A 17,622-nucleotide genomic window follows, 5' to 3' on the forward strand; every position below is an offset into this window, starting at 1 on the left:
TCTCTAACTTCCGACCTCCGGTGACCTGCCTGCCTCAGCCTCCCAAAGTGCTGAGATTATAGGCGTGAACCACCGCCAAAAAGCCACATTAAAAAAATAAATAAATAACATGACTTAAGGGTATATACAAAAGCCAGCATTGTAAATTCCATATTGCTCTCAACGTGGAGAAATAAGCAGATGGAATATATTGGAAGGGCTGAGGGCACAGATGTCTTCTTGGCTTGGATTCAGAGTGAAAGAAGAAGCCCATTTTGTGGCTAAGTCTGTGATAGGAAACATCTAGATAGAGGGCTGAAAAATCAAGTGCACAAGGTTTAATGAACTGTTTTTCAAGACAATTATTACAACATTTAAGCAACAGGTTATTGTTTGGGAGCATGCTCTTCTAACTAATTCAAGCATGTGTTTTGAGTGGAAAAAGCTTTTCAATGGCGGTTGAGCTACGTAAAGTGTCCTTAGATCTCCCACTTACAGTAGGCTCTGGCCAAAAAAAAAAAAAAAAAGACAAAAAGCCCCGCTTCTTCTACTGAAGCCCTAAGCCCTTTGTTCATTACAAATACTGTCTCTATGATGTTTAATAAAGTGAGAATGGGTATTTTCTGTGTAAGCCTTTCCATAAAAAAGTTAAAAATAAAATCAACTGCCATAGTCAGTGCAGAGGCCATATTCCTAAATGGCCTAAATAAAAATAACATCTATTATTTAGTTCTACAAAATTATAGAAAGTATAAGAAGATACAGACAAAAAGTTGAAATCTTGAGAAATCTTTCTATTGGGAAATAATCATAGTTAACATTTTATAATAAAACTTTTCAGTCATATATAAAATTACTAGTTTCTTTTTCATATTCCTGTTCTCTTTTCTTACAGAAATATGTTATAGAGGTGGCTTTTTGTCAATAAATATAGATAAAAGTTGCCAATTTTATTGGGTGCCTATATTTTATCTAATCAATAATTTACTTGACCTATCCAACCATCATTCAGCTATCTAATCTATCTACCCATCCATTTATTTACTTTCAGCAACGTAGCAACAACTATCTTAGGACATAATTCTCTCTGTGCTTGCCTGATTATTTCCTTGGGTTGAATTCCCAGAAGTAGAATTGCTGGATCAACGGGTCTGCACAAGTTTAACTTTTGATAGATATTGCCAAATTGCCTGCCAAAATTTCATACCCATTATACTCCCTTCAACAGGGTATGAGAGTGTCTTTTCCCCATATGTTCCTTAACACTGGGCAATATCAATCCAATTAATCTTTGCCAAGCCGAAAGGCTAATACAACCATAGTAGCAATACTTTTCTTATTTGTCTATTTAAGGTTACTATTGAGTTTGCACAGCCTGTTAATGTTATTTAGCCTTTTGCACAGAACACTATACATTTTCAGACTGTGAACTTCCATTTATTGCATTTGCACTTTCCTTGTATTTTAAAGAGATTATATGAACATGGAAGTTGTAGGTTTGACATTTAATCTTTCCTGACAGTAGCTAAGGGATTAATTACTACTTCTTTCTCTAGATGCACCAGTAAAATGGGTGCAGTTTAACCCAAGCACAGCCACAAGTACTACTTTGTACTATTACGTGATTGAAAAGGAGATGTTTTGTGTTTGGTGTTTTTGTTTGTTTGTTTGAGAAAGGTTCTCACTCTGTTCCCCAGGCTGGAGTGCAGGAGTGTGATCACAGCTCATTGCAATCTCAAACTCCTTGGCTCAAGCCATCTTCCCACCTTGGCTTCCTGAGTAGTTGGGACTACAGGCACACACCATCATGGCTGGTTAATTTAATTTAAATTTTTTGTAGGGACATCTTGCTATGTTGCTTAGGCTGGTCCTGAACTCCTGGTCTCAAGTGAGCTTCCATTTCAGTCTCCCAAAGTGCTGGGATTACAAACATGAGTCATTGCATTTAGCGTTTGCTGGTTTTTAAAATTTCTGCCCACTCCTGTGGCAGGCAGTCTATAAAATACCCCTGCTAACAGTCCCCAATTCCTGGTAATCACACCCTGTGTAATCTCCCTTTCTGTGTGAGCTGGACCTAGGGAGTCTCTTCCAAGGAATATAATTCAGCAGAAGTGAAGGAATGCCACTTCTAAGATTAGGTTACAAAAAGACTCTGGCTTCCATGTTGCCCAACTGCTCCTACACTGTTTCGCTCCCTATCACTCTCTTGGAGTCCTTGCTCTGGGAGAACTAGTGCCATATTATGAATACTCTATGGAGAGGACCATATAGCAATAAACTGATGTATTTGATGTCTTTGGTCAACAACCAGCAAGGACCTCTGGCTTGCAAACAGCCATGTGAGTGAGCTTGGAAGTCCATCTTGTCCCATCCAACCTGAAGATGACTGCAGCCCCAGCCTGCCATACTTTGATGCAGTCCTGTGAAAGGCCCTGAGACGAAGACATCCTATTAAGTCATGCCCAGATCCTACTGCCTAAGAAACTCTGAGAAAATACATGTTTGTTGTTTTAAGCCACTAAGTTTTGGGGCAATGTTCTGCAGTGATAGATAACTAATGACTCCTGATTTACCCTCTGGGCAGTTACTACCACACCCTGTGTGCTCCAGCCTCCTGCTAATGGTTCAACCACGTATCGCCTCTCTGTCATCACTCGTCGCCACCTAGAGCTCTGAGGCTCTCAACTCCATGTACTTAGCTTATCCTCAGCAGGGCGGTTGGAGAAAAGCTACCCTCATGCATTAACCATGTCTTTAATTTTCTGTATATTGATGCTTTGACATCTGCGGCTGAAGGGACTGCCCATCCCAAGGCTAACCAATTTCTAGTAAACAGCTCATCCATGAGCACGCTTTTCAAATGCAAACCCCAATCCAGAGCCCGCGCCCTCAACCACCTCCCTGATGGGGTTTTCAGATTCCAGGCCACAATCCACTTGCTCTATTCATCCCAGCACCAGGTACCAGCCCCTGTGCCCCAGAGCCTGCTGAAATTATTCAGACTATGCAATCCTCTGCCTGTTTACCCTGCCTTGCTCATTTCTTCCTGAGAAAAACCACAATTGTGGCATTTGTCAGAGTTTCCCCTCTCTCCCTCTGTCTTCTGGCTGACCCCACTGTTTCTCCATGTGGCCCCCTCCCTCCATGGCATGCCCTCTCTTCCTGAAATCTGTAAGCCTAACAAGCCATCTATTCAATGGCAATCATTTCCTGATCTGTTGGTCTTACCATACTTGACTAATAATAAAACCTATGTTAAGACAACTACCCTTAACACCTGCTTGCCTTATTTCCTATACTCTCTCCTTTCAATACATTATTCAATTGTTCAAGTAAGTTAAAGTCTATGACCACACATAACCAAAAGCACATACTATTACACAGAGACCCACATTAGCTAAAACACAATAAGAAAGAGAACTACTTTTGAAAGTGCACTTGATCTGGATGGATTCCCTTGCCTATTAATATGCAAAATCAGCATCAGTTTTTCTTTGTTTATTACAACATTCAGATTCTGCCTTAGGCTCACCCACATTTAAGAAACAGGCTTGCTAGAGAACAGGCTACCCCATGATGGTTACCCTGAGTTACATAAAGACCGCTCTGGAAGTGATACTTTAAAAAGTAAAATTATTTCCTCTCTACATCCTCCCTGCCTCTTCCCTCAGCAAGTGAAAGGGGGAAAAGAAAGAGGTTGGTTTTCCAATTACTGTATTTTGTCCAAGGGGCTTGACCAGATGATCTTTACAGGGTCCATTTAGCCCTTGAGGATGATTGCTTATTTGCGGATTGGTTCTGCAAATGGCAGAATGAAGGAGATCGTGGATCCCTCCATTTACTCATTTGTTGGTATTGCTGTTTATTTTTCGTTCTTTTCCTTTTAAAGAAAAAGCTCTCCAGATTGACTGTCCCATAATCCTGTCTCAACTCCTTACTTTCTAATGAGGTGGGGAACACACATGAGCATAATTCACGTAGACTGTTTTCCAGATTTTCCACACACTTGTTTTCCTGAGCAAGATGTTACCTTTTGTATGTAAAGAGGATGGAACTTTAATTTTATCCCAGAGAGAGAAAGTGAAAGGTTTTGCTTTCCTAAGGTGCAATTGAATTTTGTCACAATTTGTGTTTAATGAGTATATTTGTCAACACTGCATTGTATCTAAAGATGCTTTTATCTACTTTTATTTGTCTTAGGTTGAACTGAATAGGATGTAATTTGCTAAATCACTAAAACATGAAAAAGAAAAGGGAAATGTTTCTTACTCTTTGTTCTGCATCTCAGCTGTGAGGAGCAAAGAATCTCATACTTCAGGACTGTCAATCACTTCTGGTTCTAGAACTGTTTTAGCAAAAATTAAGATATTCTGACAGGTTAAATTCAGACTCTTTTTTGAGACTCTTCTCTTTGTTTAATGAACTGCCTCTTAAATAATGCTGTGACTCTGTTGAGGAAGGGAACTATTGAATTGTCGTGTGTGTGTGTGTGTGTGTGTGTGTGTGTGTGTGTGTTGACTAGCAAACACATATAAATGGGATGGTGGCAGGGCTTCTGTAACCAAGAGAAGTTTACGAAACATTAAATTGTTAAGGGAGTCACAGTGTTACAAAGATTGACCTTGAAGTTTTAAAAAAGTGAATTGATCCACTGGAACAAGTACAAAGCCAGCTTTGGTGCTAAATGTAAATTGTTAAAAATGGTACGGAATAACATCTGCCTTGTAGTATGCCTTAATCAGTGCTGTGAAAAATGAAAGTTAAACGATCTACTATAGTGGCTTCTAAGTGAAGGATAAACAAAGGATGAAAGAGTTTCTTGCATGGTTTGTAACTGATGCCATGAAAAATGTCAAGAACCATCTGCCTCAGACTTATCCAAACTGTCATCAAGTATTCTAATCCAGTCAAACGAGATACAACTAGAACAACCTATGTAACTTGCTGAAGGCTTATCAAAAGAGTTGTAAATAAAGAAGAAAAAAAACCCATCAACTGTGTAGCCGCAGATTGCAGCCAGCTTGCCTGTGGCTTTGAAATTCAATCCCATTTCTCTAGTCTGACAAACTGTACTAAATAGCAAAATGGATTTTTATTGCTCTTAGTCATTTTCACTTTAGTTGCTATCAGGAGATAAATACAGTTTCCTCATAGAATCGAATCATGGCTTATTTTTAAAAATGCACAAGCTGGTTTAGACCTTACCATTCAATCCATAAGTATGTACCAAGTGTGTCCACAGGAGCTTAGCATTGCATTTTGGTCAGTAAGAGATCATTTACCTGGGTAGATTTCCATGGCTTACGACCCCATAACTATTTTTGAATTAGAGTTTCTCTTATGCAACTTAATAAATAAATTTTTCATAATCTACTCACTAAGACTACAGAATTCAGATTCAGACAGATGGGCTTTAAATCCCAGCTATATCACTTACTGGCTGAGTAACCCTAGGCAAGTTGCTTAACTTCTCTGATCTTATTTTCTTCATCTGGAAGACTGAGATAATGATAGCCACCTAGATCACAGACAGACATGAGTTGATGCTTGGGAAATTCCCAAAACATTGAAGCCAAGTATGGCGGGGGCAAGTAATGCTCACTGAATCTCAGTGCACTTGCCTCAGTTTCCCAGTCCCCTCTGCAATTGGGTTGGGGCCATGAGATCCCAGTGGGATCAGTTCTGACCAATGGACTGTGAAGAGAAGACATGCATGTCATTTCTGAACTAAGATCTCTGTCTGTGTACCTCCTTCATCTTTCTCCTTTCTTGCAAAGACAATTTTGGAATTTGTGTATTCCATATGGAAGAGTTAAAAGATGGAGAAAGACCACTGGTCCTATGTTGGACTTCCCATGAGAAGGAAATATATATTTGTTGGGTTTGGCTGCTGACATTTGGTGCTAATTTGTTCCTGCACGTAGCTGAGCTAAGGCAAATACATCAGTTAATGTGTTGATATTTATAAGTACATATACCCCCTTTGTTGTCAGTAGATATATAATAAGCATGCATTTAAAATGGCATGTAATCTTCTGACTCTTCTATTCTCTTGTTCAGTATTTCTAAGTGAGTAGAAACTAAGGACTTTTTTTTTGCAGGGGAAAGAAAGATGATAAAATAAGTAACTATAGAACAATGCAAAGAGTTGTTAAAGTCATGAGAATAGCTGATACCAATAAAGGATTGGTTAAAAAATATATGATATACATGAGAATATTACATTAAATGAAACGATACATATATAAACCCTTTGACATAAAAAGATTTACAATATATAGCTAAAGAAAAGGATATCTCAAAACATTAGGGACTATATGATCTCATTTGTACTTCATAAAATGACCTCTAAGAAGTTAGAGGAGAAGATCACTGATGGCTGAGGAGCTCTAGAAAATCTTCATGGATGTGGAGTCCCTCTAGCTAGCATTAAAAGGGAATAGTGAAAAAGGTAGGTCTAGAGGTATGGAGGGCATTCCTTGTCCCTGTTACCAAAACACCAGCGGTCGGTCTAGGTCCTACTGCTTGCCACACAGAAAGCCAATCACTGAGATGACACGTGTTGCCAAGAAAGAAGGCTTTAATTGAGTGCCACAGCCTAGGAGATGGGAGTCTAGTTAAAACTGTGGGAGAGATATTTACAGGTAAAAGCTTATGGTATAAATTTTCAATTGTTTTCAATCCATCTCCCTGACTGACTAAAACTGAGGGAAAAAAAATATATATATATGTAGCAGGGAAAAATGTAACAATGTTTAAGAAAACAAGAACTAGGGTGGGGCAAGGAGGCATCTAGTGCATTTATCTGGTTAGTTTCAGTACTTCGATAGTTTTTTGAGAGGCCTGAAGGTCCTTTCCTGAGGAAGAAACTCAGATAAAACAAATACAGGTTTCAAGCTCTGACAGCAGAAGGGTCAATTTGTATGTTTATCCAAAAACAATGATCTATGGGACTATTGGGCCTATTTCATCCCTTATCCCTACCTCTAAAGATGGAGAATAATGCATAAGTATTTAGGCAAAAAGAAAAGACATACAAATGACCAGTTTATACATGGAAAGATACTAATCTTCACAAGTACTCAAAATAATCAAAGAAAAATAGATAAAAATAAAAACAAGGAAGAGATATTATTTTTTCACCTTCACATTGGCTAGAATAAGAAGGCTGATAACCTCCAGGGCAGGTGATAAAGCCTATGGCACTTTCACTGCTTTCCAATGGGAAGGTAATTGGTTACATCACCGAGGATTCTGGCAATTAATATTAAAAGTCTTAACAACGTACTTGTCTTTCACCCAATGATTTCACATCTAGGATGATTTCATAAAGATAGCTGTATGGAGATATTAGTCACAAAACAAAATTTAAAGTGGTAAAACCAAACAAAACATTTCACAAAATGGGAAACAATCTAAATGTCCATCAGTAGGAGACTGGCGCAAAAAAAAATATATATATATACACACACACACACACACACACACACACACACACACACACACACGGCCGGTGCAGTGGTTCACGCCTGTAATCCCAGCACTTTGGGAGGCCAAGGCAGGTGGATCACTTGAGGTCAGGAGTTCGAGACCAGCCTGGCCAACATGATGAAACCCTATGTCTACTAATAATGCAGAAATTAGCTGGGTGTGGTGGGATGTGCCTGTAATCCCAGCTACTCAGGAGACTGAGTTGGGAGAATCGCTTGAACCTGGAAGTCGGAGGTTGCAGTGAGCTGAGATCATGCCACTGCACTCCAGCCTGGGCAACAGAGTGAGACTATATATATAAGAATATTATATTAAATGAAAACAATACCTATCTAAACCTTCTGACATGAAAAGATTCACAATATATATCCAAATAAAAGGATGTCTTAAAACATTATGGGCAGTATGATCACATTTATGTTTGTATTTATGAAGTTATCTATTGTCTGTTTTATATTTTTAGAACTTGGAGTTATAATTTATAATTATATCATGTCTGATTATATTTGCATACCCATTATGTTGTATATATTTATATGGACTTAATTAGATTTAGATTATATATATACATGCATATCTTTTCTGAATTTTCATTCACCAAAATTTTAACAATGTTCATACTTGGTGATTTTAGGTGGTAGAATTGTGAATGATATTAACTCTTACCCTAATTTTCTGAATTATTTTCCATGTGTATGTGTTACTTTTCTAATAAGAAGAAAGCTATTATAATATTTCAAAAAAATGGAAAAAGAAACATTGTTTGGGAATGGTCTTCATTTTGTGACCTGGACAAGGATCTCTTCTAATGGCCTCTTCTGTGTATGATGGATGCAATTATTTTTAACCTGGCTATGTCTACTCTGTGTAAGGAGATGAACCATACCATCAAACGAGCCATTTTCTGCTTATATAAGTCATATTGGATTGAGGAATACTGCCCACTACCATAATTTTTCATCATTTTAGTATTGTCTGCCATTTCTCTAAAAGTAACTATACTCTAATTTTATAACAAGTCTGTGGTGATTGGCAGACCCCAGAAGAAAAGAGAAAGGATAGATTGATATTTTAAGTATTAAAAGAAAGGAAATCTCTTGCCTTGTATAGTCAAGGCAGAGAATTCTTAGTTTTGTTGCATTTTTAAAAAACAATAGCTACCATTTATTAAGTGCTTCCCATTTGATATGTGTGGGCTAAGCACTTCCTGTGCAATATCTCATTTCAAACCCAATGAGATCAGTTCAATATTTATTTTAATTTTATAGTTGAGGAAGCTGATTAAGTGACTTATTGAAGTTCGACAGTTAAAAAGTAGCAGAGTCATTGTTTTGTCTGATAATTAGAGATGATCAGATTCCAGATGGTGGAACAGCTTGATAAATGGAAAGGGGTCAGGTGTAGGGATTAGATGATCTAGGTCATATTGTCACTAAATCTTGGTAAGTTTCTTCCTCTTGGGTTATAGCAAATATGGTAAATAGAGCATATGTGTGTATTTATACTCTGTTACTCACATGGGACTAAAGGAATAAAAATTATATAACCATGTATCTAAATCTATACCAACAAAGACATAAAATGAGAGAGGAAGGGCTGCAGATAAGAGATGTCAAAGTGTTTTTGAAAGATTGAAAGCAGAAGAAAGGATAGTAATTAGCTTAGCAGAGCAGAGAGAGCTGAAATCTAAGAGATTACAGTGTAAGGAGATGATGCAAGAATATTTAGAGATGGATGCAAGGATATTAGAGATATTTAGAGATTCATGTAAAAGTTCAGAGATTAAAGGCATCCCAAATAATATGTATTTGTTTATCTGTTTGGTTACTTTTCTCAGAATATTTTAATCCACTTCGTAGAATTCATACTTTCCAATGCATTATTTTATGGTTTGCTTCCTTTTTCTTCCTTGTATATTTTGTTTCAAATTAAAAAGGTGTGGTGTCTTGAAATTATAAAAGTGTGATGTTCACATTGAAAGAATTTCAAACAATACAGAAATGTAGAAAGTGATATACAAAACTTTTGTACACCTCCATCTGATTCTCTAGCTGTGCTACCCTATATGGTATCTACTAGCTACATGTCACTTTTCCAATTTAAATTAATTAAAATGAATTACATTAAAAATAAGTTAGTTGCACTAGCCACATTTCAACTGCTCAAGTCACCTGTGATTAGTGGTTACTATATTGAACAGTGCAGAAATAGAACATTTTTATTATCATCAAAAGTGTGTTGAAAATTTTATTATAGAGATATTCACAGTTAAAAGTTTATTGTATAAATTTTCAATTTGTTTTCAATTGTACATAGAAAATAAGGCATCATCATTAGAGATATGCAAATCAAAACCACAGTGAGATACCATTTTACACCAGTCAGAATGGCTGGTATTTAAGTCAAAAAATAACAGATGCTGGTGAGGTTGCAGAGAAAAAAGAATTTTTATTCACTGTTGGGTGGGAGTGTAAATTAGTTCAACCATTGTGGAAGACAGTGTGCTGATTCCTCAAAGACCTGAAAAAAGAAATAACCATTCAACTCAGCAATGTCATTACTGGGTACATCCCTAAAGGAATATAAATCATTCTGTCATAAAGACACATGCACGAGTATGTTCACTGCAGCATTATTCACAATAGCAAAGACATAGAATCAACCTAAATGCTCATCAATACTAGACTAGATAAAGAAAATGTGGCACATAAACACTACGGAATGCTATGCAGCCACAAACAGAATAAGATCATGTCCTTTGCAGGGGCATGGATGGAGCTGGAGGCTATTATCCTTGGTAAACTAATGCAGGAACAGAAAACCAAAAACCACATGTTCTTACTTATAAATGGAAGCTAAATGATGAGAACACATGGACACACAGAGAGAATCAACAGACACTGGGGCCTCCTGGAGGGTGAAGGGTGGGAGGAGGGGAAAGATCAGGAAAAACAACTAATGCGTACTCGGTTTAATACCTGGGTGATGAAACAATCTGTACAACAAACCTCAGTGACACACATTTTTCTTTATCACAAACCTGCACATGTACCTCTGAACTTAAAATAAGAGTTAAATTAAAAAAAGAGAAAAGAAAATGAGTCATCATACCATACGTGCTCATGGTTTTTCACAAACAGTCCAGCTGCTTTTAAGGAAAACCAACATTGTCTTGCTCTGTCCCTCCCTGTTCTCACCTCAGCTTCCCAGGAGCACTCACTTAAATTCTAAAAATCAAATTATAGTTTATGCATTATAACAAATTAAATAACATAGACACGTAAGAAAAGAACTCCTCATCGGCCGGGCGCCGTGGCTCACGCCTGTAATCCCAGCACTTTGGGAGGCCAAGGCGGGCGGATCACGGGGTCAGGAGATCGAGACCATCCTGACTAACACGGTGAAACCCCGTCTCTACTAAAAATACAAAAAAATTAGCCGGGCGAGGTGGCGGCGCCTGTAGTCCCAGCTACTGGGGAGGCTGAGGCAGGAGAATGGCGTGAACCCGGGAGGCGGAGCTTACAGTGAGCTGAGATCGCGCCACTGCACTCCAGCCTGGGCCACAGAGAGAGACTCCGTTTCAAAAAAAAAAAAAAATAAAGAAAGAAAAGAAAAAAGAAAAAGAAAAAGAACTCCTCATCACCTCCAGTTCTACACTATAGAGACAAAATCTATTTAACATTTGTCTTTAGTTCTTTTGGCGGCTACTTTCACAACTCCATTGCTTGATTTATCACTCAGTCAGTATCTATTAATTCCTTAATATGCAAGATGAGGATTCAGTGCGTTCGTGCTGACCTGTCCCCGTTATATCTTCCTCTTGTTTGAATTTTATACAATTACATTCTATTAGTTGCCTCTCTAACTCTAAATAACATTGTTTAACTTCTATTTCTTATTTCCTCCACTTTCCCTTGACTCGTAAAATTTGGTATCAGCCCCTAAAGCTTCCTTCATCACTGAATCTTCCCATTTCCAGATCCCACCCTCTGCTGCCATACTTTGACCCGTACATTGTGCATTCTGTCTGCCCATCAACGCTGCCTTTCCTATGCTTTTCTCAGAGGTTGACAGTAAAAGTCCAAAGGCAATCAGCACATTAATTTGAAATATGTGGCTTGAACTAAGTGTATTCCAATGTTCCTAAATTTGGATATTCTACAGTCCATTTAGCTAGATTTGATGTTAGACCATCTGATGTAAACCTGACTCATGGCTGGTGAAGAGAGTCTTTGTGTGTGTGTGTGAGTGTGTGCGTGTGCACACATGCTCATGTTTGTGTGGGCAAATGCTCTTCCTACTCTAATCATGTGACATGGAAGGTGCATATATAGGAGCTTTGGAGGTCCCTGGGAGACAAGCTACAGCAGTGTGATTCCAACCCCTTTGATTGTATGCAAGTTTCACATCCTCGGTCTTTATTCAGACACTGTCTCTCCGGAATGGCCTGAGGGCTGTGGATATCATTTAGCTTTCTGATCTTCCAAAGTGTAAAAGATTCTCTTGGCTAAGGTAGAAGCACATGAACTAAAAGGTACAGAGTGCAAGATTTCAATCTTAGAGATCTACACGAACACATGGAAGACATCTCTATTACATACGCCATGAAAGTTGACACAAGTTATTCATAATTTCAATGACCATATTGGATTGCCTTTAATAGACACTAGTTGAAAGAGGGTACTAACCAAAAGCTAATATTGGAGCTTGCTCTCAGGCTGCTGGGAGGCCCCCAAGAATCTCATTGGCAGTCTCTTTTGAGGATCAGTTCTCTACGTCCATTAAACCAAGATTAAATTAGTTTGTGGGAGCTGCTTTTAGCATTTGCACTATTACATTATGCATGATTTCTGACTGCACATCGCATGAACAGACTGCACTGAGCTCCATTAGTGATTTTTTAGGGCTGTGCTTAACTTGGAAATGGATTGATTTTGTGTAGGTTATGTATAGCAGTGATGTTGCCATGGCCTTAAAAATACCCTCTTATGTTTGATATCAATAGGGAAGCACTCTTTGGGGATTATGGCTCATTTTAAAAGGATAAATTATGTAGATTGCATGATTAGAGAGAGTAAACCCTCTAACAGTGCATTGTATATCAGGAAAAGCAGTACTCTCGTCCTCCTTGCCTTGGTGAGGTCAGGCTACCTTATTCAATGTGTTTCCTACTGGGACCTTCCCCATGAAGCTAAAATGATATTCCCAGGATTATTCAACAAGTCAGGGCAAAGCCAAAAATTGAATGCATAGCTTTTAAATTTTGGTTATGAGAATCAGGAAACTGGATTTTAGGGGCCTTAGCTCATTCTCCTTACCAGAGGGCTGCACCCATCTTTCTATCCTTCCCAGAGCCGGACAAGGTGCCTGGGAGGGTATAAGTGTTGGTACGTACCTGCTGAATTGAACTAATGATTCACCTTCATTTTATAGAGAAGGTGACTGGAACATGGTTTAAATATTTAGTCAAAAAGTACCTTTGCTAAAGTGTACCCTAGGCCAGGCACAAAGGTAAATCAGCCGTAGATGCTTGCCCTCTAGGAGATGAGAGTTCGGGGATGAGGGTGGCATAAGGGGAGAGGCAGGTGGTGCACAGACAATGCCCCTGCACAGTAGCAGAATGCAGCAGGTGCACTGGGAAGCGAGAGGGTGGTCCTCAGCTTCTTTGGGGCGATGATATCTGTGGTTAGTCAGGTAAATGAATTGACAGAAGGCATCCAGGCAGAAGTACAGGCCTGAGTCCAAGCCCAAAGAGACAAAGCAACCTAGAATGAGCAAGGGTCCATAGGCCATCGTGGGTGGTGGGGAGATAAATCAGGGTAGGGAAGTGACAGATCAGGGAGGAACCTCCTTGCCAGGTGAACTTACTTTGCCCAGGGACACCTGATATTTCATGGCAGAAGCAGGACTCAAATTCACTTCTCTTGATTCCCAGAACTGTACCACCCTTTGATGTCATTCTACAAGGCTCCTTCCCCTGCCTCAAACCTAGAGTGTCTCTTTTGCTGCTTTTACTGAGGGAACTTATGCTGTAGCCCTTTCTTTTTATTGGTACTTTCTGATTAGAAAAGTAATATGTGCTATTTTTTAAGGGGTGAAAGATGAAAAGAAAAAAATTATCCACTTGTCTACTTTCCAATCCCAAACTACTAATAAATAATTTCTTTTAAATCCTTCCAGATACATTCTATGAATGTAAGAAGCATGATAAACAAATGGCATCAGACAATACTTACTGGTCAGCAATTTACTTTGGTTTATTTAATAATAAAATTCACATATTTTTCATGAATGTATAGTTCTGCCTATGATTTTTTAAATTTCTATGTAATATTTAACAGTGTGGGTTAGCTTTAATTTACTTGAATAGTGTCATGTTGTTAAGCATTTAAGTTTTTCTCTTATTTAGGTATTTTATATATGCACACACAAAAATACATACATACACATAAATAAATATATGTGCATACTATATATATATCCACACTCTACTATATAATGTGTATATGTACTCTATACATTATTATACAAAAGGACTTTAAAAAGTTTGTGAAAAAATGGAATTAAAAGATTAAAATATAAAATATAAACTTTATTTCTCAAGATAAGCTGCATCAAAATCAAGACAGTTTTGTAAGTAATGATAGTGGCCACTTAGTCCATCCTTAAAGAACTGAGGGTCCTGTGAATTTAACCGCATCAGTGCAGTCTTCTTTACAATATTAAGTGAGAAAAAAATGGGTGCCTTTTACAGGTTTTTTTAAATTAGGAAACAAAAGAAGTCAGAAGTTGCCAAATCAGTACTGTAAAGTGGATGCCCAAAGATGTCCCATGAAAACTTTTGCAAAATTGCCCTTGTCTGATGAGAGGAATGAGCAGGAATTTCATTATGTGGTGAAGGACTCTCTGGTGAAGCTTTCCTGGGTTTCTTTCTGCTAAAGTTTTGGTCAACTTTCCCAACACACTCTCATAATAAGCAGATGTTACTGCTGTTTGGCCCTCCAGAGAGCAACAAGCAAAACGTCTCAAGCATCCCAAAGAATGATTGCCATGACCTTTGCTCTTGACTTGTCTGCTTTGGCTTTGACTAGACCATGTCCACCTCTTGGTAGCCATTGCTGCGATTGTGCTTTGTCTTCAGGATGCTACTGATAAAGCCATGTTTTGTCTCCTGCTACAATTCTTCAAAGAAATGCTTCAGGATCTTAATCCCACTTGTTTAAAATTTCCATTGAAGGTTCTGTTTCTGTCTCTGGCTGACCTGGGTGCAACTGTTTTGTTACCCATTGAGGGAAACTGCTCAACTTTGATTTTTCAGTTGGAATTGTGTAAGTTGGACCAGTTGAGGTGCCTGTGATGTTGGCTATGGTTTCTGCTGTTAATAATCAGTCCTCTTCAATTAGGGCATGAACAAGATTAATTTTTTCCTTGCAAATTGATGTGGATGGTCTGCTGCTGTAGGCTTCATCTGTGACATCATCTCATCCCTTCTTAAAATGACTTATCCATTTGTAAACCGCTGATTTCTTTGGGAGCACTGTCCTCACAAACTTTTTGTAAAGGATAAGTGATTTCTCCATTTTTCCACTTCAGCTTCACCATAAGTTTAATGTTTTCTTCTTGCTTCAATGTTTGCAGAATTCTGTTGCTTTGATGGGGGATCTTTTCAAACTGATGTCTTATCCTTCTTAGTGCCTCATAGTAGATCCTGTTCAGAAATTTAAAACAAGTTAGCATGAATTTCTTTTGGTGCTAAAAAAATTTCAAAATCCATGCATGCATAGTTCACTATAATATGCAGTTTCTTTGAAATTTTTGAAATACCCTTGTATATATACACCTACTATTTGTGTGTAGGTATCTATACACACACATAAACCCATAATAGGAAAAGTATGAAACATGGACTACATACATTCAGAATCATGGGAACAGCTGCCTCAAAAGAAGAAATAGGGAGGAGAACATAAGAGACTTCATCTTTGCCTGTCATGTTTTATTACTTTAAAATATATATTATCACAAATAAGGTAGATACTTCAATAGTTCTGACATCATCCGTTACATACACAGATAGTTATAACATCACCCTTTGTAACTTTCTGAATTTTTCAATTCTACAGGTTTCATAAAAAATACACACACATACAAAGCAGGGTGACATTTTCATCTTATAACACTCACCCTTTTATCTCCTGTAGGTGATTGAAGAAACCACCCACGGGATCATGACAGAAGCCCCGGTGATAGTCTTCTCAGATTGAACCACAGTACTAACGGAGATTACCAAAATTTCTATGTTGTTTTATCACATTGAAATCAATGGAAAGCAAAGGACAGGAAAGAGCCAAACAGACAATTTTCCCTTCTCATCTCTATGATGTGATCCCTCCTTACAGTTCTTCTGGAAAAGTCCAGAGTGCCAAGCAAATATACTGACTGTGGGGTCCTGCTGTGCTGCATCATGGCTCATTTTGAACCGGTGGTCAATCTAGGAAGCCATCTCCTTAGATACTTTGCATCATTTCCTTTCCCTCCCCTTCATCACTGGGGGCTTGTACTTCCCAAATAAAATATCAACAATTCAATCCATATCCCTGCATTCTGGACCCTTAGCACACTCCCATGACCCACATGCTGGTGAGGATGTTGAGTTCATGTGGAACCTTGGTAATTTTGGTTGGAAGTATGTTTCTAGAATCAAGGCAATATGGTTTAGTCAAATTCAGATAAGATTGTGGAGCAACATGTCCTAGATTCCAGCTTTGGCTCTAGACCTTATAAACCAATCCTGTGACCTTTAATCTCTCTCATCAGTCTAATGGAAATCATATTACCTGCCTTCCTTATCTGGAAATGTCATCATCAGGATCAAGAGAGATAAGGTTTGGGAAAGTAATGTGTAAGCCATTAAGTAGTACACAGATTACCATTACTGCTGTCAAACAGGAATTTGGTGCAATGAACTCTGTTGCCATTTTCTGTCAATACAAATTCAGTGTCAAACATTTATACAGTTGTGAAAACTTCACGTAGGTTGTGTGTGTTTTTTGGCTTTTATACAAATGATATTTTACCAGAGCAGTGGTCAAAAAATTATGACTCACAGGTGAAATTCTAAAGGCAGTCCTTTTTGTAAATAAAGTTTTATTGGAACTCAGTCACTTGCATTTTTTTATATATTGCCACAGCCACTTTCACACTACCAGGGCAGAGTTGAATATTTTCAGTTGTGGCGGAGACTGTCTGGCCCAAAAGTTGAAAATATTTACTATTTAGTCCTTCATAGAAAAAGTTTGCCAATACCTCTACTAGAGGAAATGCTACATACTGTGTCCCTTTCAGTTAACACTATATATGAGAGCTGTTGTCTTCAAATTTTGTTAGAAGGTATAAAATATATTAGTATGTTTGAACATGTATATAATTTATAAATACACACGTACATAATTATATCACAGTACACGTGTCACTAAATGTGTACAATTTAGCCATGTTACTCCATATGGATCTAGCTATTTTGCCTGAACGCTTTGCGCGGAGCTGCGTTACTTGAATTCACCACAGTGTAAGTATCAATTCCCCTTCCAGTAGTATTTGGGGCACCCCCAGTCTTCACAATTGCAAACAATGATGCAGTGAACATGCATGATTTGCTTTTGTCCAGACGCATGGCTACTTGGTAAAGCCGGGTGATAGGAACTCAGTCTGACCTTGTCCAGGTTGGAGAACTGCATACAGCTAGTCAAATGCAGACCCAGACACAATTGGACTATTGCTACATTATTCTTGGCTGACTGCAGATGTGCTTTACCTGCCTTGATGACAAGTGCATTACACTGAACATTTTCATGAGTTTCAGAAGACAAAGGGGAAAAAAGGTCTCAAAGATTTTAAACACATAGAAATCTATAGGAAGGAAAAACAAACTAATCTGAGGTGCCTCTGACTCTCCCTACTTCTTCCCTGTCTCCATTGTTCTCTGACATCAGCAGAACCTTCTCCCTGGCATTTTGCAGGGGGAACTCCCCTCACCCCTTTCCACCTCACCCATGCTGGCTGACTTTTGTGCCCTCTGACTGTACCTTTTCCTGCATTGTGTATCTTAGAAATTAATGCAACATTCTGGAAGATCTTAGAACCTGTACTCTG

At 38.3% G+C, this 17,622-nt stretch overlaps 1 long non-coding RNA gene across 1 annotated transcript in view; it reads left to right on the forward strand.

Moving 5' to 3' along the window:
* LOC108583478 overlaps positions 1-16,062 on the forward strand; it is a 62,921-nt gene extending 46,859 nt beyond the window's left edge. Inside the window, exon 3 of the long non-coding RNA XR_001898181.3 lies at positions 15,672-16,062. This is a non-coding gene — a long non-coding RNA (uncharacterized LOC108583478). The remainder of the gene's footprint in view (positions 1-15,671) is intronic.
* The last annotated feature ends 1,560 nt before the right edge of the window (positions 16,063-17,622 follow it).

This window comes from Papio anubis, chromosome 18 (genome assembly GCF_008728515.1).
Source record: "Papio anubis isolate 15944 chromosome 18, Panubis1.0, whole genome shotgun sequence".
Taxonomy (NCBI): Eukaryota; Metazoa; Chordata; class Mammalia; order Primates; family Cercopithecidae; genus Papio; species Papio anubis.